The sequence below is a fragment of the Monopterus albus genome, unplaced genomic scaffold, assembly GCF_001952655.1.
Source record: "Monopterus albus unplaced genomic scaffold, M_albus_1.0 scaffold109.1, whole genome shotgun sequence".
Taxonomy (NCBI): domain Eukaryota; kingdom Metazoa; phylum Chordata; class Actinopteri; order Synbranchiformes; family Synbranchidae; genus Monopterus; species Monopterus albus.
In genome coordinates, this window is record NW_018127989.1 from 943,323 (window position 1) to 959,001 (window position 15,679).

The 15,679-nt window shown below is 40.3% G+C and overlaps 1 protein-coding gene across 1 annotated transcript in view; it reads left to right on the forward strand.

Moving 5' to 3' along the window:
* The first annotated feature begins 7,993 nt into the window (after positions 1-7,993).
* The window catches only part of hdac4 (histone deacetylase 4), a 102,747-nt gene continuing 95,061 nt past the window's right edge, over positions 7,994-15,679 (forward strand). Inside the window, exon 1 of the mRNA XM_020611062.1 lies at positions 7,994-8,152. The gene's annotated coding sequence lies outside the window, so the exon portion shown is untranslated. The remainder of the gene's footprint in view (positions 8,153-15,679) is intronic.

Consider the following 15,679-nt stretch of genomic DNA (forward strand, 5'->3'; position numbering starts at 1 on the left):
TTTCAGGGAACAAAAGGAATAAATGAGTTTAAATTTCACCGGGGAACACTGTAATTAGGAGCGAGAGGCACTTGCCCTGGTGGATTTCCTTGTTGACTGGACTGCACGGTGCAATTCCCTGTAGGTGTTCACTGTTTGGCTCCTTCTCTGTGCTGAGCTGAACACAACATGGTTTACTGAGAGGGCAATGGATTCATCAGTCCCACAGAATTACACTGGTAGAAACTCTAAATAAGGTTCACATGTGTAACAGGTGCATGAACAGCGTCACTGTATTTATTTAAAACCTTCATTTCCTTCTCCCATGATCTCTATCCATTATTCTCAGTATCTTTGATGCACTGGCAAGAACAGTATGTTCACAGTATGTGTCTCCCTTTCTCCTATGTGTTACTGCACTTTGTCAACAGGATAGTGGCACACTGGTACTTGAAATGCCCATAGTTATGTAATATGGTGTAAAACTGCACGTGTGTTGTGCGTCTCACTGTTATTATTGAAGCACTTATGTGATTAGCAGTGAAGGAGAACCATGCAGGTCTTGGACTTGAACCAAATGAAAGACTGTTATTTCCAAAGGCCTCCCCCTAAAACAATCGGCCGCTGATTTACAGTCACACACTGAGGAGCTGCAGGGTTTTGTGCATGTATGTCATGACTTTTATGAACCGGTTTTTGGCTACAGTCAGAATGACAGAGCACATCGACCATGCACATTTGTCATAATATGACTGCATCAGCTCAGCTACTAGCTCAGTATATTGTCCTGTGTATCAACTAGACAGAAAAATATTTTTCATTGGCTTGAGCAGTTGAATGTTTTAAATCCAGCATCTCTTTGACAGATGAGAGATAACTTTACAAGCACAAACACATTATATCTGTTGAGGAATGAGTAGAGACTCTGAAAGGGATATTTGAGAATCCCTGTTTGTGTACCACCACATTACTTTGAATGTTTAACTCTCAACCATTAGGGTTGTACGAATCAATGAAATGGTGCAATCAGAGCTGCAGAGTTGGAGGGTTATTGCTTGATTTGTGCTGTATTTAATTACATTTTTAAGGTTCTGTTTATATATTTATTAATGGAACAGTCCACAATAAGTGTGCATAATAGGCACAAATACGCACTGATGTGTTTGTTTTTCCACTTATACATCAGGAAACTATTGTAGTGCAGCTGTACCACCTCAGTTTTACAAGCCAGCAGCAAAACCTGCACAAACTAACTTTTTATCTAGTTGCTTTAAGTGTACAGCCCGATTATGTAATAGATGATAATCCGCTGTTACCATAGTAACGTTGCTCGCATCTTTCACAGAGACTGCATTGTGATGATGGGGGCGGCTGTGGATCAGGAGGTAGAGCGGGTCGTTTCCTAACCGGAGTATTAGTGGTTCGATTCCCAGCTTGTCCAGTCAACATTTCGAGGTGTCCTTGAGTAAGACACTAAACCCCCAGTTGCTCCCGGTGATGTCACCGGTGTGTGAGTGCTTGGGAGTGCGAATGGATGAATGGCCGAATAATGTGTGAAAGCGCTTTGAGTGTGCTGTAAAGCATAGAAAGGTGCTATACAAGTATAGGACCATTTACCATGAAAGTAAGAATCAAAATGCTCTTCACCACCTCAAGCTCTCTTTTTATGCACTAATATGTAGGTAGGTGGTTTACAACTGCATTCTGTGTATGTCACTGTCAGTGCTCTTTGACTTGGCTGCAAATGTTTTCCATACCTCTTTGACCTCCTGAGGAACATTGTGGTGCAGGCTTGTGGAAGACTGGACATACTCTGTGAAGATGTCAAAAGAAAAACAAAAGGATTTTTTTAAATTACCATATATAAAGTACAGTGTATTGCTTGTTCCATGTTTCGTGTGGGTGGTGTAAATTTGCTGTAATAGCAGCAGAGAAACAAATTTACACCTTATCTGCTAAAATAATACATTTTACTTTATAATGTTGAACTCTTAATACAGTTCCACTAAATAAGAAAGACTGGCTAGATGGATATGATATAAAGTGAGCATCAGTGCATCAGTCAATGATCAGGGGACACAACATTAGTGGTGTGGCAGGGAAATAAGCTGGCAGTGTAGGATGAACTGGTACATATGACTAAAAGCTAAACTGGTTAAATTCAGTTATGTTTAAAACATTCACAAAAACCTTTTTTATCAAATTATTTTATCCCACCTCACATCATTAACCAATACACAATGACACAGATTTTAAAAAAATGTCAAAAGAAAAACAAATAAGGAGGTATTTCTATTAATCCATATCACAGCTCCACAAAGTGTACCCCCCTCCCCATCTAGCATCAGAAACCTTGCTGTTCATCATCTGGATCAGAGAGTTATCGCTGTGCTGGACCAACAGGTCATATGAACAAGCTGAGCATTCACAATATAAAGGACTAAAACCCTGGGCCTTAATTTAGTTAGCTGCATGCACAAATACACGCCCTTTAAGCCTTTCCTCTTCTTCTGTGGCTGGCTGAAATCTTGAAATTAAATAAGATAATGGAAAAAAGGAACATAATTAGATTATTCCAAAAGGGGCTACAAGAAAACCCTGCTCTCTCGAAGCAGTTCATAGATGCCAGAAACTTCCTCTGTTTAACATGTACCACATTTGCATACTGTGCCATCTACCCTCTGATTCTTTTCCCCACTTTGAACTGCATTAACCTACAGAGTGTGAATGTGCCAACGTGAGCTTCTCTCCTAAAAGATAATGCAGTGCTCTCTGGAGAATGCTCTGCAATCATGGGTTTAGAAGAATTGATCTTCCCATCATAACGAGCAGGAAATCCATCCACTGCTGTCAAAGCGGTGTTACGGTGAAGGCATACTGTGTGTATTTCCTACAGATCTCGGATGAGCCCGGAGCTCAAATAGATTTGCTAATCATGTTCAGAAGAAAAGCAGCTAGATGGGCTTTATGATTTTCTGGTTATGGTTATGCCAGTAACATGGTCCATCTGGTCCATCTGTCAAAGACTTCAGATCGATCGTTGTGTGGATGAAGGCTTTCGCAAGATGTCTCTACCTCCAACAGTGTTTGGGATGCCAAGTGTAACTCCACAGGTACGATATTACAGAAACATGACAAAGTTTACAAAACCAAGGCTGTCTTGAGCAAAATAATTCCTAAATTATCATCTTAATTGAAATTCTTGTCCTGTTTGTCTAAGGAATCCTTAATTCAGGTCAGTATGGGTCATGTGACAAACTGTTGTGATCCTTTTATGTTTATATTTCACAACATCATAGACACATTCAGCCTTTGTGTCATCATTTATCATTGTCATGTCATGAAGTACACTTAGAGACTCATTCATGAAAATTGTCTACCTGCAGTATTTTTCTCCTTGGTCCTCTTAGTAGTTTTATTTACCCCGGGGACTGGTTCAGGGTGAATGTTGTAGTATTGTACCCCAGAAAGCTTAATAATATTTTACATGAATAGCTTGGAAACTTATCGAGGGTAGCCTTTTTACCATTATGCACCAAAACCTACCAGCAAAGCCAGTCAATAAAAATGACAAAGTAAACAATGTCACACTATTTTCAGAGACATTCTTCTGTGAGTGGGCAGTGAGCCGACCAGTGACTGAGAACTTGGAGCCAGTCTGCCTTATTGCTCTAGAGTGTAGCTCGGTTTTTGAGACATCTGAGACACAACATTTACTTTGGAAGTATTACAAATGACAGTGCAGTGGGAGTTTGTAAAGACTGACTTATTTAGGTTCATGTTGACATCCTTTAAATTGAAATAAAACAAAATGTCACAATAAACGCCATAGCTTCAGGGTCTCTTGCAATAGCAACATTCAGGGTTTTCAGAGCTTAGATTTCTTTTGTTTCCAATTCCAGTGAGCTAAACTCTGTCACTCTTTTTTTTTCCTGAAGCCCAGAGGGGTTTCAGCAGTCCTGACAAGATGCACGAGACTGGTGTCAGCTCAGGTGAGAAGCTGTCTCTCTTGCCACAGTTTCTTGTCATCCAGATATTCAGAAGCCTTTTTGTCACTTCTTTGTCAAATGAAGACAGAAAATGACATTCTGACGTCTATGAATTACTTGGTAAACATTCGTACAAGGTGATGTTGTTTTGCTTTCAGCCATAAACACCCAAAGATGACCCAGGTCACCCCAGGAACTTTAGATTTAATAAACTTGTAAACATGCTTATTGTTAGACAAAACCCAAGAACCCCAGAAAACTCCAACTTGCCCACCGATCCCTTTCAGAGTAAATATACCTGTACTTTAAAATCTGTTTGTTAACTGAATCACAGTATGATCTGCATCTACTTCACTAGCTTAAAGGAGTTCAGGCAATCATTAGTAAAATAGTTGAGGTGATGATGAATTAAACTGGTGGTTGTTTGAACTTTGAACTGCATTTGTTTGATATTTTTAGGAACAAGCTTATTTTTCTTTCAGGACATGATCAACGCCACAGTCATGTTTAGATGCTACAGATGTTGTTACAGCAGGTTGGAAGCAGGTGGAAACAGCTAACCTGCTAAACTGCTAGCAGCTCTAACACTCACTAAAGACCACAATTGGTCATGTTTCTACACTATTTTTAATACTTTGGTTTCTGATTAAGCTCACCAGTAGAATTTTTAATTTTGACTTTGCATTAATAGCGTTGGATCTGTTGTATGCAGAGAGTGTCTGGTGCTGAAGGTATATCATATTGCATGGTATGGCATTATGCGCGAGCCATGTCTGCTCTCTTTACAGCAGATAAGCTCTGGATGCATAAGATTTCACACAGCCATGGACAAGTTTCAGAGAATAGCTATTATCTTGTCAGTGGTCTCCTTTTCGAGGAGAGTGTGGCCGGGTTGAGTTGTTCCATCTACGTTCAAATCAGCTTTCTTTACTTGCTAACGTGGACAGGCCCGTTTGAGTGGTTACTTATTATGCTGTCAGTGTTTTCTTTAGAGAACAGCTCCACTAGGCTGAGTTGTTCCATTTCTTTTCAGATGAGCCCCCACTCTAAAAGCTAGAGTGCCAGTGTTTGCATAATCACAGTCTCACTGCTGCAACATTTGTAGCAGCATCAGGTGTCTGTTCAAGCCTGGCAGGAATATAGCCTACTGCTGTGCAGTACTTACTGTGAGCATATACTGTATAACGCTGGATGTCACTGACTTAAGGACAGTAATCACATACTGTTCTGTCACAACAATTCCTCACATTTCTTTGTCACAATGTGTATATTATCAACTGTCTTCCTAGCTACTTTCCATTGCTTACTGCTTTGCTCACATAAAAACTCTCTCCTGTCCATATGATCCAGTCCATATGATCCGCTCTAGACAGTCTGTTTGGATATTAAATAGATGACTAGTATTTATGAATAGTGGATGGGAAGTCAGACTTCTGTTTTTTTCACCTAATTACAATTGTTTTTCATAAAGACCTTTGTTGTTGTTGTTACTTTCACCAGTATTGTGTCATTTTGTTTCCAAGGCACTGGCTGTCAGTGATGTCTGCTACTTGTTTAACCTACAGGGGCAAATCTAGAAAATTTTGGACGGGGTGATCCGGCTGGGGCACACACTCAGACAGGAGTGGTACAATTGACATATGTGTAAAAAGTAAATCTAACCCCTAGTTTTATGAAATAATAAACCACACATGATTAAGAATCAAATTTGGTGTTTGGTATAAAAATAAGACAGTGCTTTCTTTGGCTAACTTTGGCTGTGCTCCTAATTTATTATTGCTCCCAGCCAAGAACACCGCTGCTGCACAGTGGTCCGCCCTACCACACCCCCACTGAGATGAATCATGTCAGGTACTCTACAAGTACTCCAAGTACTCCTGACTCTGACTCTGGCTCCACCCAGGCTAACTTCCATGGTGTGTGTGTCACTGCGCCAACTGTTTATTAAAACTTGGGCCAAATGGGAATTGATAAAAGGCATTCCTCAGAGACAGAGTTACTACCTGTTTTAAAATGCTAACCAATTATCAGTCTGATACAGAATATTATATATAGCTGTTTGATTGGCTCTGACAACTTGTTCGCAGTCACTCAGACTGTTATAAACACACATCATGAACAGTCAACATGAAAACAAGGAAATCCAGTGGTAATTCGTATTTACTGTCATTCGGCGTCAGATAATGAGCCAGCTATTGTGTAAAGGCGCTGCTGGGAAATCAAAGACCTGCTCCAGTTTGTTGGAGCAGTTTCTCTTCTGTGTATAGACTAATTTAAATCATTTTACTTTTGTGCTAAAACAGTGGCTCTTTTTTCTGATCTCTCAATGTGCTGACTACATGGCACAACTGCTTATTTTTGCATTGACAGAAGTGTTCATCTCACCTTTAGAGCAAAGAAAATGTGTGATAGATGGAAATAAAAGTAATCTAAAGCATTAGCATGAGGTATAGCTCTTGCTTGTGCACTCACACTCACATCAGTTGCATTACACCTCTGGTTTTCTTCTTATGAAACTATTTCCTGAAAGCAACAAATCTGCCTATAAACTCCTAAATACAGCTTAAGCTATTTATAGATAGGGACTGGTGATCATTCCTGCATTTCCCGGATCATTTAGATCAACAAATGTGCCGTCGCCATTGCTGGTATAGAGGCAGGCTCTTTTCCAGAAGGCTGATTATCACTGTTTCATCAACAGTGATGGCAAACTACAGTTAGCAAACATACTGTGCTACATATATAGAATAGGAGTTTCTCTTTTCTCAGCTGGAAAATCTGCTGTTGGTAAAGTGCTCGTCTCTCCACCTTAGTATTAAACCAACTGCTGAATGCAACAAGCTGACACATGTTCTCTGCAGTTATGGAAAGTCATCCTGCAAAAGACTGCCTGGAAATCACCAAGTGAAACTGACGCAGGAGAGGCAAACTGAGGTTACACAAGAAAGTAAGATACAATACTCAGTCAAAGAGATGCGCTGAACATTGTAGATTTGTGCAGGGTATAGGTCTTGGTGGGCAGTTGGTATTACAGTATACAGTGTGTTATACTGGGAAGAGTCACGTGTCCGTTACAGTCAGCGACCTTTGAATCTTATTGAAAAGCCAAGGGGCTGTTTGTTGTCTGACAAATACCACTGATGAGGCAGATTAGCTGAGTTTTTAATTTAGATTGAATAAATAATAGGGTGTATTTGTTGAACTTCTTAAATAGTTGCTTAATTAATCCTTCATCTTTTATATTATTTAAAAAACAATGTTTGCAAGTGAGGTTTTGAGAACATAGGCTATAATTTCTTTTTTCTTGCAATTGTGTTATTTTACTAGAATAGACGTTTGATAAAAATGTACATACTGTATAGTATCACAGACACAATGTCCCATTAGAATTATTTCACAATGAAAAAGAGGAAAAATAATAAGTTGGAAAGTTCAATAATAAGTTCAATATAATGTAGATGCCAAAGGAATATTATAGTGATAATACTGGCAAAACAAATTACAGTAGCTCACCATTGAGTCCCATGACAAAAATATGATATGAGGGAGCAAACCAACATTACATCAACCACACACATAGCAAAGCAGGGAACATCAGTGTATCCTGCAGCTGATCTGGAGGAAGAGGACATAAACCGAGGACATCCACACCTGTGCTGTGTATTGCAGAGTTGGCCAGTTTATTAGGTACAGCTAAGTCCATCTAATACAACAGTTCTGCAGTGAATTCTAGCTTCAGTTATACTGTCAGGTGTTTCTAGTCAACTCCATTTATATCAAAGAGCGTGGACTAAACACCAGAAACACCTCCCTCTGAAATGCAGTACAGTTTAACAGCAACACAACCATCATGCACAGTGACTACACAGTGGAATCAACACCACTTTGAAACTGTCTAAAATAAAAACGAAACGCCGTCACCGTCATGAAGATGGAATGTGTTGACTGCTGCATTAAGCCAAGAAACTGAATGCATGTTTACTTTCTTCTCATCTGTCACTCACCCTGTCCTGCAGACCCCGCCCCCTACGGAAATCCAGGAGGTTGTCCGACATGAGCTCAGTATGGCGGAGTTGCTGGTTGTGTGCTTGTCACAGCACCTACGGGTCCTAAAACCCTGCACTGTGGATGCTCTTGGAGACGGGGACTAAGCCAGCAGTTACGCGCAAGGCTCCTCAGTCCAGGTAGCGTTTTTCTATCTTTGTTTAGCACATTTATCCTACACAGCTTCGGCTTGAACGCATAGGGAGGACATTGGCTCAAACAATATTTATAAATGTCTATATTTCTGCGCTTTTCCACTTAAAAGTAAAACTGAGTGTCTGTTCCTCTCCTCTGGCTGAGTTTTCCTGCCAGGTTGTATCGTATAAGTCAGCAGGACAAAAGTGTAAGTGTTGCGCAATACATATATTGTTTTTCACTAATAACAGTTTGGAGCTCAACTGCGTGTTGTGCAACATTGTTACCCGGAGACAAGTTCAGCCTTTAGTCTCACTGTTGTGTTACATTGTGTCATGTCGTAGAACTGTCTTTTAGGAAGAACGAACAATTAGCGCTGTTATTTTTCAGACGTTTCACTTTGCGTTTATGAGTTGTGCCATACTTCGGTCATAGTGTTTTCTGAGACTGAGACTAGTGTAGAGAGTTGCCAGGTGTACTGGGGAACTCTGTCACGCACGTCACGCGTTTAGAGGAAGTGTAAACAACAACAAAGGTGTCTTCCATGAATGCAACGTTACCTATGCTCCAGACCTCTTCCATTTAACAGCCACTGCTTTTAGTGGCACACCTGTGTGTGTGTGTGTGTGTGTGTGTGTGCGCGCGCGAGCCACAGCTTTGGGTGTGTAAACACGGGACAGCAGCAGCCAGGCCGTGTCCCTGCTCTGCTGAGATTCCTTCAAGCCCGTGCTGGCGGAAGCGGTTCCCTCAGGACTGCTGGTGTAGGCTTGTAAACTACTGGCCCCGCAGGAACAAGGTCATGGCAGTGCTTTAAAAAACAAATCTGGCCCGGGGTGCTCCTGATAACTCTGCTGGGAGCAGAGCACCAGTTGGAGCAGATGTAAAACAGGCTCTTCATGTCAATACTGTTGCTGCCTTTTTCTTTTCAGTTCAGGATCTTTTTGTACATTTGATGTTCTGTTACTCGCTGTAGACACCAGCAGATGTCAAACAGAGTGTCAGTGAGTGACACCATAGGTAACCCCGTGCTTATTTATCCAAGAAAAGATGTATGTTAATGTTTGTGGTTTACGTAAACAAGCAAAAAAAAAAAAAAAAAAAAATTCACCTGAATGTCTGAAGATGTTGAGCCTGAACCCGTTAAGTTGTTCTGTGATTACATACATGATGTTAAAATGTCTCCTCTGCAGCTGAAAACAAAAGAAAAGGTGATCTTAACCATGAGTAGTGTGTGTCAGGTATTGGTGTCCTAAACAAAGCACTTATTTCAAGGCTCTGGTTATTCCCTGGTCACATGGAGAGGTCTGTTGGAGAGGAACGAGGGACGGTGAAGCCTGTTCTCTGTGGTTCAGTTGGTCTTAAACCAAAGCTTACTGGATTACTGTGTGACGTGATGCTTTCTTAGTGGTGATCAGAGTCAATAAGGCCCCGTTCACATGACTTTGTGGTGTGTGATGTTCATTCCAGGGCTTTTCTTCTTGTTATTATTTTGTAAATCACTTGACGTGATCGTGCTATTTTTGGAATGAATTGAGTATAGAAAGCAGCTCCTCCATGTTGTATCACCTGATATTTAAATTAGATGTGGGAACGTTTGTATTAATACACACATTTCAAACAGCTTATTTACATGGAAATTATACTGTTAAGCAAAAACGTGGGTCCGGGACTCAAAGGTACATCGCAGTTCAGAGTGAATTTCTTCTTTTAAGAAAACCTCCCTGTGGCTTAAACACCTGTAGCAAACAAGCAACAGCCTCACATTTTTAGTTTGTGTGTATCTCTGGGTGTGTGTGTTTGTGAAGCTGTTGTGTCTCTTAATTATATGTTGTGGGTTATTGGTGAGCAAATAGAAAACAATAGATGGATGTCTGCAGCTTCTAAAGCCACTTTCACATAGCCAAGGATAGAGCAATTTCTTGGGGCTCCTAAAATAATCATTTCTGTTGAAATTAAGCAAAAGTTGTCTCGATGTTGCTTCACTTTATTTTGTCACAGTATTTGGCTATGACCTTCCCTCACCTATCAGGTTTGAGGAATACTGATAAACATCACAATGCTTTGAAATAATACTTCAGTGACCCTAAAGTAGCCGAATTTGGTTAGTTTTTGTTTGTATTGGTTGTTTTGTAGGATTAGAGGCAAACTTCCTCTGCTCTAATCAAACTACTCATGTTGTAGTCTGACTCCACAGAACTGGAATCAGTTACAGTGTGACACCTTGAAGCATCCCTCCAGCTTCATAGTTCACTGTCTCAGTGCATGGCAAAAACATGTACTTCTGAAAATGATGTGTTTTATACAGGAACAAGAAAATGTCATTTGACTAATTTGGGTGAATGTAAGTTGAAAATCCTAACCATGCAATTGTGAAAACATAAGCGCACCCTAACATATTAGTGATATTGTTATTATTTTTTAAATGCCACCCACCAGGCCATATATTTTATAGTTTAAAGGGCGCAGCCATTTGGCCTTTCATGTCGTACATTTTCAAAGGCCACAAAGGCTGTTTGGGCACCGAGGCCGGCTGACGTGCTCGTTCATCACACATGCAGTAAACTGCCTTAGATTCTCTTATTGTACTATTAATAGGTTTGTTGATAAAGGTATTAAGCTGGCTTCTTTGAACTGAGGAAAGAATTTAGCAGACTTTAATAAAATAGATCTTGATTAAACATTAAACATAAATCTAAACAAATTTCAGTAAATAACTGCACTGTGAAAACTAAATAAAAGTTAACAGAACTTCTAAGATCCAATATTCCAAAATGAATCAAAATACAAATATAGTCTATAATAAAATATAATACCTGTCTGAACCACAAGTCACTGCTAAGACATTCAGCCTGTTTGTGTTGTGTAAGTGCACAAGTCAGAGATTTGCGTTAGCAAGACCACAATTTATCCTTTACATGTATTTTTCCTAATCCTTGTTGTGTACACAATTCTTTTTGCGTGGCCTAATGAGCATTTCACTATGTAACAATACAAACATTCACAGTACATTATTGCCATAAAAGGTCCATGATATAATATTCATCACGGTATTAAAATAATGAAGGAAAAGATAAAAAAATGCCCTTTCTGAATAATAAATCAGCTTTTTTTTGTATAATGTATATGAGAGATTATGAAACAAGGTGATGGAAAAGGGGCTTTTGTCAGGGGCTGGGCCTGACTTTCCAACTTCCTCCCATCATTTAGCACGAGCTGGCACTGGAAGCTTTGCTTGTTTGTGGACATTTGGTGGATGTTGTCATGCTAACGGATACAAATGGGATCTGTTCATGCCACTATTGTGCTTGGAGACAAATAAGATGACAGGAGCCTTTAATGCACAGATGTGTCCACCCAGCAGGATTTGTAAACTGCTTGTCAGGGTCATCTAGCATATTATTGTATTTGTGTTCACAGCCCCCTGTTCATTACATTGCATGTAATATTTGAGAAGTCACTAATAGTGTTTGAATGAAACTTTGGTGGAATCTGTCATTTTACCACGGCCTTTTTGTAAAGAGTTTTGTCATCTAGCCAAGCAAATATTTTGACATGGACAAGTTTTTATTTAAATGTTTTGTTATGTAAGCTAATAAAAGAGAGGAAGTGTAGACCAGTGAGCCAGAGAAGCGGTAAAAGCAGACCCGAGGAAGATTCAAAGCTGTAAAAGGGATGCAGAGCTTTTAATGGGCAACTTTACAGAAGCTCTCAGCCTCAACTGATGTGATTTGAGGCTTGATGAATCCTTGTGTTGATCCTTCTGGTCACTCAGTGAGTTCATAGCTGTGAGTTGTTGCCTCAGACTCAGCCTCTTATGCCCTGTTGGACTTCACAGCTCCAATAATCAACTCATTTTAGCTCCTTTGTGCTTTGCTGGGACCTTGTCCTGACTTTGAATCCATCCTACCTCCCCAAACCCCAACTCGGTGAGTCCTGATCACTGTTTGATATGAACAAATACAGTTTCACAGATTTGTATTCTGTTCCAGAAGCTGCTTTAGTTTGTCTGTTACCTGTCCTTTTTGTCCTGGTTGGACTGGACGTAGTCTCTACACTGCCATGCTGATTTCAACAGCATTTTACTGAGTCATTACATCTGTTTACAGTATATTCTGTTTACTGCTGAATATCAGCACTTTGAGTTTTATTCACATAATCCAGACTCAATTAATTTTCATTTGATTCAAGACCAGTGTAGAATATATACCAAAGCACTTCTCAGAATTTGTCCTAGGAATCTAAATTTCTTCTGCCTTCAGCAAGTGCATTGCATATTATAGGCTAAATTCTAAACATGTCTTGGTTATAAAACTGTGCACCAAGGATAATTCTTTTTCCTTGGCAAATGCAAAACGACTTAAACATGAGGCATCAATAGTTTTAGGCCTACATGTGCAAAACAGTTGAGCAAGAATAATCAGATCAGTGTGTTGAGCCTTTTTTCAGTCTATCCCTCTCAATTGGCTGTGACATTGCCAGAATCAGCAGACCATCCTGAGTCACAACAGTCTGGTAAACTGTGGTGGATCTGCATAAACTAATGGTGTTTTTCCATCAGCATGGGTCAGCCCATTTTATTCAAGCTTCTGTTTCCATTAGTTTCTAGCTGCAGGGGGTTATAGTGCTGACTTGGGGTCAGCTGGCCCTGCTTCTGCCTTCAACACATCTGGCTCACCAAGACATGTTTTTGGCTGAAATGTTGCACCAAGGAAAAGTAGCCTCACTTTTTAGCACTGGCTTTTTTATTCACTATTTAAGTCTCTCACCTGGTGTTCTGGTGAGGGGTCAACAGAAAGCCAAGCACCAGGGGCTCCGTGTTGCAAGCTAGCAGCACCATACCAACACCATGGGTTACTGTATGTGTCGCTTCTCAGCGGCTGACACCACCCCCGCATGATGCAGAAGATAAACAATGCATTTTATGGTGCAGCGGAAACACAGCCACGCTGACTGGGGAGCACCTTGGCACCGCTCCGACCCGTGGCGGTGGAGAGACACCATAATTATTCACATCACAGTGTACAAGACTGTCGTATAGCCAGCTGTCATCTGTTTGTTGGATTTGGTTGCATTTTGATGTCTACACTGTCTGTTCCAAAAGCATATGACTGCAACGTGACAGAAGTGGAACACTGTTCATCACCTGAGTCACAATGAAAGGAACTAATATGTGAAGCTCAAAGCCGAAATAATCTGGTGTTAAAGGTATAAGGATAATGAATAATGTAGACTGGTGATACTGAGAGAAAACTGGAATGATAGCATGGGTTAAAGAGTGAGAACAACATTGACATAATGCCAGTAAAAAAAGAAAAGGAAGTGGAGCAGGCTTCTGTTATTAACGGGACTTTGCACACTGCATGGAAAAATGCTACTTCCTGCTTTTTATTTGACTCAGAATTGTTGATATTTTGTCACCAGGGTAACAACACGTGTGTTTGATTATTCCTTAACATCAGCAGATGTGTGTGTGTGTGTGTGGATGGCAGTAGGTCAAAGCACAAGTCTGCTCAAATTTAGGGAAGTGGTGTAGACTATGAAGGGGCATAAATAAGGCATCAGACACACAAATGTCACATTTAATATCATCAAAAACATTTTCCTTCTGTGTGCAACTATTCACCAGGATGCGGTCACAAAGTAGATAGAGTACTTTATTAATCCCTGAGGGGAAATTCAGGTGGTACAGAAGCTCAGCAAGGGCATTTTACAAGAAAGGTTTAAAAAGTGAAGGAGTCCAAAACAGGCTTATAGTAATATACACAATGTCCATGCAGTCAGATAAGCAATAGAAACAGTATAAGCAGTCTGTGCAGGTCAGGTGTTTGAAGCTGAAGATTCCCCACCTCATATTTATATAACATAAGGCAGAGGAGGTTCAAGTGCAGCATGATGTTGTGCCATGATATTTGATTCCAAAAAACTGGATCCCCCTTCCCCACATTTCCCCAGGAATGTGCACTCACACATGCAAAGGACACATGGCATTCTACAGTCTTGCTAAATCAAAACTGCCAGTAGCTTATTACATATGATGCAGACAAAGTAGATTTTCAAGCAAGTTGTTTGTGTATGCTGTCAGTTCTGCAGAACTTTACGGAGTAGCTGATTGTACCATGTACTGAACAGTTGAGGTAAAACAGATTTTTTTTTTCTATCTGAAGTTTCATATTTTGGTGCAAGCCTGGTTTTAATGGTATGTTATTTACAAATGTCACACTGTAACCCTCTCACCCCATTCAGCGCTGAATAATTTGTACCAAAGCTTTTATAATGCAAGAATTTAGCATAGCCCTGCACTGCTAATGTATTTTCAAGTGACTAATTTGGAAGAATTTTGTATGTGATGTCTTTCTCCTCATTTGCATTTGTGCAACTCAACTGGCAAGTCTCAGACAGTCACGTGTTTTTGTTCCCGTCTTCTCATTGCCATGTTAAATGCTTACAGCATTTGTTTTCCTTTATGAAATATTCAGATCAGTCAGGCAGCTTACAAAGAAAAGTTTATTTACATGAGAATACGGCGCAACAGGACAATTAATGTTTGCCATCTTGTCTCTGACATCATCTCTCCCCACAGAGAGAGATATTGGAGAGTGAGGAGAGCAGATATCTTCTCCCTAGAGGATACAGTCAGAGCCTGCAGCTGGAGGTTCGAGTGGTGGGGCTGATTAAAGCTGAATAGGCAGTAGACGTGGTAGCTGGACATACAGCATAACAATAAATTGCCTCAACTCTTTGCATAAAGCTTAGCTATGAATGGGGTCCACTGGAGCACCTAGTGAACACCCACGTGCAGCTCTTACTCACTGTACTGAACTACTAGAGATGTAGGAACACATCTGTCTATGCAGGGTCCCAGCGTAGTTTAAAGAAAACTGTGCAAGTCCTGCCTCCATCTGAAATCATCAGTTAGCTTGTGAAAGTGGTGCCAACATGTCAGGTATTTAAAATGACTCTAAATTACTATATTTTTAGAAGACAGATATTTTCTGTAAATTTATGATAATTTTTTGACGCCCAAGCTGCCGAAATATCACAGTTTTTTATTTTTTAACTTTATTTCGGTGTGGTAATGTTGCTCTCAAATCAGCAGTGGTGGATGAACAGGGTAGGGATGTGCTTTTGCTCATCTTGCACACTTTGCACATGATTCAGAACCAAACATTGTTGTGCACGGTGTACAGCATGTTAATGTTTTTGGTAGCAGGTGTTCCTTTGAAGCAACTTTAAAATTTTAATACCGTGGTGGCATTTCGCAGAAACAAGTTTTCATCAAAACTTCACGCTCCTCCGCCCACATTCCCCCAAGCTGCATCTCCCCTTTTACACAGAGGCTGAGGCAGAATGGTTGCACCAATTTTACTACCTCTTGTGATTGAATGAAGGAGGATCAACATCTCTCTCACTTGCTCTCTCACACACACAGAGAGTGGAGTGGACGTTGCATTTTACTTGAGTTGACCACAGTGCTTGTTGCCCATACATGCAACAGAATCCATCAGCACTGGAGACAGTACGAACATTTTATC